Source organism: Apodemus sylvaticus, chromosome 15 (genome assembly GCF_947179515.1).
Source record: "Apodemus sylvaticus chromosome 15, mApoSyl1.1, whole genome shotgun sequence".
Lineage (NCBI taxonomy): Eukaryota > Metazoa > Chordata > Mammalia > Rodentia > Muridae > Apodemus > Apodemus sylvaticus.
The window spans coordinates 50,107,770-50,113,555 of record NC_067486.1 but is presented as its reverse complement, the minus strand read 5'-3'; the positions used below and the strand labels follow the sequence as shown (position 1 = coordinate 50,113,555).

Here is a 5,786-nt window from a genome sequence, read left to right as displayed (position 1 = left end):
TGAATCATGTTATACTTCTTACTGAGCTGCTTAAATCAAGACAATCTAATGTTGAATGAGAGAAATCAACCCAGGACATCTTGTCATCTGCATTTAATCAAGACTTCTGCATCTCAGGCTCTTTAAGATGTGAGGCTATGCGGCTAGACTCTCCTACAAACTTCCTCTGCCTTTCAATGTTCAGGTTTGTAGATCTCCCTTCTGGATACACACATCCAGAACTGTGACTGTGGAGCTATTTGTGGAATGAGGAGGTGGCTCAGTTGGGGAAATGCTGGCTATGCAACCCAAAGGGCCCAAGCTTTATCCCTAGCAGCCACATTAAAACTGGGTGTGTTAGGAGGCGCCTGCAACCCTAGCACTATGAGTGGAGGGGGCTCAGACACACAAGGATCTCCATGACAAGTCAGACTTGCCAACTGGTGGATCCTAGGTCTCAGTGAGAGATTCCTTCAAAACCAATAATGTGGGGTGCTACAGAGTAAGACACACTTTGGCTTCCAGCATATACATATTCACCATATATATCATATATATATACTGTACACACATAGACATCCATGCACATATGCACACAAATAGACCAAAAGAAGAAAAAAAGGCTATTTCCCCTGTATCTTTCAATTTGTGGCTCTGATGAAAAACAACACAACAACGAAACAAAAAACAAAAATGAAAACAAGAAAAACAATTTTGAGTTAAGAAAAACAAAACTGCAACCCAAATCATTAGCATGTTATTATTATTATCATTATTTACCAATCAGCACACTACAGGAATGCCAGCCCCCCCCCCCAAAAATTCCTCTTTTGTCTTTCTTTTTGTCTAGTTTTCTCAGCATTACTCTACACCTTGGAGGTCATGCATGGGTTTTTATCGCAAATGCTTTGTCAAATCACCTTACCATAGTTCACTTTCTAGGTTGTTTTCTTCCCGTGTCTCTCATGAACTTAAGCACCCAGGGTGATGATACCTGAGTTGATCTGTGCTAACTATAGTGGAGAGAAGGGAGGCAGGAAGAGGTGGGAGGAACCATCTTTAGAAGACTCAGGGGCATGAGAAGAGCAAGACAGGGAGGTAGAGGTGCCTCCATTTAGCCTTAGAGAGCCTCGCCAAACCATTCCATGTTCTTTGTCTCCTCTCACTTTTCAAGAATATTTCCTGGATCCCTAAATAGACAGGCGAGACACTATGTCAAATGCCGTAAAATCCCAGGGAGAAAGATGGGACGATACATAAATCAGCGTCATTTCTTATGTCACTGCTAATTGCACCGGCTTCACTCCTGTCTCCCTCATCCCACACATCCCTCTCCTCCACTGCTGGAAAGGTACCACTTAGTGGCTTCTTCTCCCTGGAAATGACATTATCAGCAGTCGTGCCCTGTGTCAGAGACAACGCAACAGACTGAAAATACAGGCAGAGGCAGAGTTCTTCTGAGACGGAATGTAAAAATTTAGTGGATTTCATACTTTCTACCTACACTGAACCCCTCTTTTTTTTTTTTTTACATATGAAGAGAAAAGGAAATAAAGTTCTTTATGCTTTTGTAGCTGTTTGAGTTTTTAAATAAGACTTGGCTATAGCAAAACGAAAATATAAACAAGGCCTAGAAATTTCTTGAGCAAACACACTTAGGCCTCAAAAATAACTTTACTCTTGGTTAAACTGCACAGAGAAGAAGCATTTCATTTGTGTAACTGTTAGTCATCACTTGGCAATGTCAGATGGATACAAAACTCAGCCTCACCCAGTCAATAGCAGCTGACATAGGACGATGTGGTTAGGGAATTTCCAACAGGCAAAGCAGGAAAGGGATTATTGGATACAGCCAATCAAAGGAGTTCTTTGTTCTGCTTCTGTTTTTCCTGGTAAGTTCTTGCCGCTGATAATTTATCAGAACGCTAAACCCCTTTCAGTCTGGCATTCCCCAGTTCATAAACTGCTTCCTAGTCAAATGAACTCTACGGTTTTATTGCACCTCAGGTAATTCGTTTACGTATAAAAAAGTAGCTAATGAAATAGAAGGAGGAACTCAATGAATTTTACTCATTTCCCCTACCTCTCAAAAAGAGGAAAAGAAGAAGAAGAAAAAAGCTATATACATTCTTCCATGTCTTCAACTTTTTATATTTCCCTTTGTTTTATGTGCATGAGTGTTTCCACCTGCACGAATGTCTTCGCACCAGGTGCAGGTCTGATGCCCTCAGAAGTCAAGCCAGGGTGTCTGCTCCTCTGGAACTGAAGAGTCCAGGATGCTCGTGAGCCCACCCCCCACGTGGGTGTTGAGAAGCAAGGCCAAGTCCTCTGTAAGAGCAATAGAAAGCTCCTAAATGCTGAGCCATCTCTCCAGCCCCTCCCATTTCTTAATTATGTTAAAGGTGGTGTTGGATAGAAGTTGAACTTTTTTTTTTTTTTTTGATTTGTTTTTTCCTGAGACAGCGTTTCTCTGTATAGCCTTGGCTGTCCTGGAACTCACTCTGTAGACCAGGCTGACCTCGAACTCAGAAATCCACCTGCCTCTGCCTCCCAGAGTGCTGGAATTACAGGCATGCGCCACCACCGCCCGGCTGAAATTGAACTTTTTAATATTAAAAAAAAAACGAGAGATGAGCTATTTAGTGCTGAACAGCTGCTCACAGTCAAGAAATCACAGAACTAACATGAGTTCAAGGGCAGCTTTGGTGGGTGGAGCCTTCGCCATCAGCGAGCCACTGGCTTGTCTGAACCCAGGAACCCAAAGGCCTCCCGGCTTCAAGAAGGCTGAAGAAGGATACCCGACGCTGGCTTCCCTTGGGGTAAATGCTGGCCACTTTGTGCAGACTGGTAGACACACACACAATCATGCCAGGCCAAGCCCTCAGGTCCCGTAGGCATCATGGGCACATATTGCTTACAAAAGAAAATCAGGAACAGATTTTTTTTTAGATGGATGGAAAAGGAAACAATTCTCTCAAAATCTGTTTAACAGCGCTTCCCACCACACACGCCACTCCCCATTCCTTCACCTCAGACCTTCCCGTGGTCTTAATGCAATTCCCCCGAGTGAGTTCAGCTCGAAAGTTCAGTCATTTACTCTCCTCGAATCCTGGTTAAACTCCAAGGGAGGCTGGGAGACCCCGAATGCCCACGGTACAGGCAGGGGGGCACGTGACATAGCATTCGGCGTGTGTGGTGGGAAGCGCTGTTAAACAGATTTTGAGAGAATTGTTTCCTGATTTCCGTCAGTCACTGTAGCTGGTGAGCCGCCAGCCGGCAACAGGCACAGGGCTCCCTACATTCCAGCTTACTTCTGAGGGGCTGGCCCAGGTGAGGCTTTGCCATCTTATGCAACCCTGCTCCCCAGTCACCTCTGCCCTGTGCTCGGACTGAATATCTTACTTTTCCTGACCCCAGGGAGAGGTCAGGGGTGGCTTACAGAAGAAACCGGGGTCCCAGCTCCCACCCCAGGTATTACAGAGACGCTGAAAAGGAACGCTAGGTAAGAAAAACTGATATCCCCTCCACCCAGCCTGCTTTAGCCCAGAGGCACCCCTAAGGAAACCAGGCCTAAGTAGAATTCAAAGGCTTGCCATCCTGATTATGTAGGAGTAGCTTACCGAGGCCCAAAGTACCTTCGGAAAAATGTTAGCAAAGGCCCTTCAACCTTCAGAGAGCTGTGTACAAGATGCAAGATGACAAGCAAATGGGCCGCAAGCAGGAATGGTGTGATTGTCATTTTTTTTTAAATACTGAATTAAAAGAAGTGAAATTAAAAAAAAAAAAAAAACACCCAGCAAAGATCCTACATTTAAAAAGAAATCCTAATTTCTAGCTTCTATGCAAAAATAACAAATAAACAAATGAACAGGAGGGGAAGGGAAGGGGAGGGGGGAAGGGAGGGGAGGAGAAGGAGGTGGAGGAAAGGGGGGAGGAGGAGGGAGGGGAGGAGGAAGAGAAGGAGGAGGAGGAGGGAGGAGGAGGAGACAGCTGTACAGGGAACAGAGGAGCTGGGCTTGCACAACCTCGGCCCTCCCTAGGCCTGAGGATCTCCAGTTCTCCCAGCTCCTTCCCCGTTGCTATTTGAGCATGTGTTTCAGTGTTGTGCTTAATGTGCACAGAAGTATTTCTCTGTGCCTCTAAATCTACAAAATTTGAGGAAACAAAACACATGCCCACAAGGGCTTTCCCAGCAAGTGGAAACAGTATCTTTTTGGAAGCAAGGAATAATGTTACTGCTTTCAGCACAAACCCCTAGCACCCCAGGCTCATTTGCATTACCTACTCCGATCTTACCGGTTTTGTTGCCTCTCTCTGGGAAAGTTGTAGAGTGGAAATGAGCAGACAGTCTGCAACTGTTCTTCCAAACTCTTCCTAGTCATAGTCATCCATAGTCATCGTCCTCCACCTCTTCCTCCTCCTGTCCCACCCCCTGCTCCTCCAGCCATGGTGGGATTACTTTAGTCCTAGTGCGGCAGGAGTTCTACAGTCTTCAGCCCTTGCTTACTTCCTTGCCCGTAGCAAACTTAGCAAATCTCACCCATCAGTCTTCAAAGGGGGTAGGATTTGGGAAGCTAACCTTTAGCTTGTTTGCTTCAAATGTTAAGGGCATGAATTTCTATTTCTGTCTCTTCCACCGTTCATAGGCATTAGGAGATACAGGCTCAGACAGGCAAACAACTTGCCCAAAGGATGGGAATGGAATATCTTGTCCTTGCTTCATTTCCTGGGAAGGACAAGGAGATCCTCCCTTGGTTCCCTTCCCTCTTCTACCAGGATGCCTGCGATATGTGTGCATGCTAACCCTCCGGTTCTAAAGCTAGCCCTCCAGTTCTAAGCCCACTAGCTCTTCCTTGTCACCCCATCTAGCAGGTGGATCACAGCAGAGAGAAAATCCAGATGCCTGCAGCCTGAGGAGGTGTCCTCTGCCAACACAGCCTGACCATGAAAGCCAGGTCCTGAAGTCCTGAGGAGATCACCAGCTGCTTAGGACCAAGGACAGCTAGAAGCTGCCTCTGCTTCTGGCTCCACGGTGCCACCTGGATCCCAGCAGAAAGGTCTGGGGAAGGATTGAATATGAGTTCTAGAGCTGCAGTGTCATGTAGACCCCTTTACTAAGGTATGAATAGCATGACACTTGAGCTGTGTACAGCAGTGTGTGTCCACTGGCATCTGAGGCCTCACCTTCTGTGATGTTCAGTCACCTGTGTGCAACTCTAGTTTGACAATGCTACATGGAAAACTCCAGAAATAACCAAAAATCAAAGGCTTGAAATTCTACACCATTCTGAGTAGCCCAATGAAATCTTGCAACATCCTGCCGGTGATGTGAACTACCTCTCTGTCCAGCGTTTCAAAGGGTTGTCCCATTAACGGCTATGCTACTGCAGTGTTTTGCTCAGTTAACCTTGATGTGGGTGGTCTCATTTATGTATTATATTCGCCCCTCCTCATTCTCTCATGTAAGCATTGTATCACAGCATCACAAAAGGCATTACTACTTTATAAGGTATTCAAAGAGGATAATTGCATGACTTTTATTGTATGTCATAGTTGGTCTATTATTATTTATTAGCCTCTTACTATGCTTAGTTTATAAACTTTATCATAGGTATGTTTCAATAAAAAGGATACCCATATATGAATTTGTACTATCTGTGATTTAGAGCATTGTAAGGGAATAAAGAAGGTAATAGTGTGTAAATATCCTGAGAAAAGAGAAAACGTATACACAATTGCTATCAGTAGGAATAAAGCACAGGCCGAACCTTGGACTCTGAGAGTCTTTTTATTAGTCACTGAAACTG

General features: G+C 45.0%; 1 long non-coding RNA gene across 1 annotated transcript; it reads right to left on the bottom strand.

Moving 5' to 3' along the window:
- Nucleotides 1-2,114: 2,114 nt before the first annotated feature.
- On the bottom strand, nucleotides 2,115-3,681 carry LOC127666208 (uncharacterized). The gene is made up of 2 exons (XR_007973568.1): nucleotides 3,600-3,681; nucleotides 2,115-2,307 (listed from the first exon to the last, which is right to left on the bottom strand). It is a non-coding gene; the product is annotated as an uncharacterized LOC127666208 (long non-coding RNA).
- Between the last annotated feature and the right edge of the window lie 2,105 nt (nucleotides 3,682-5,786).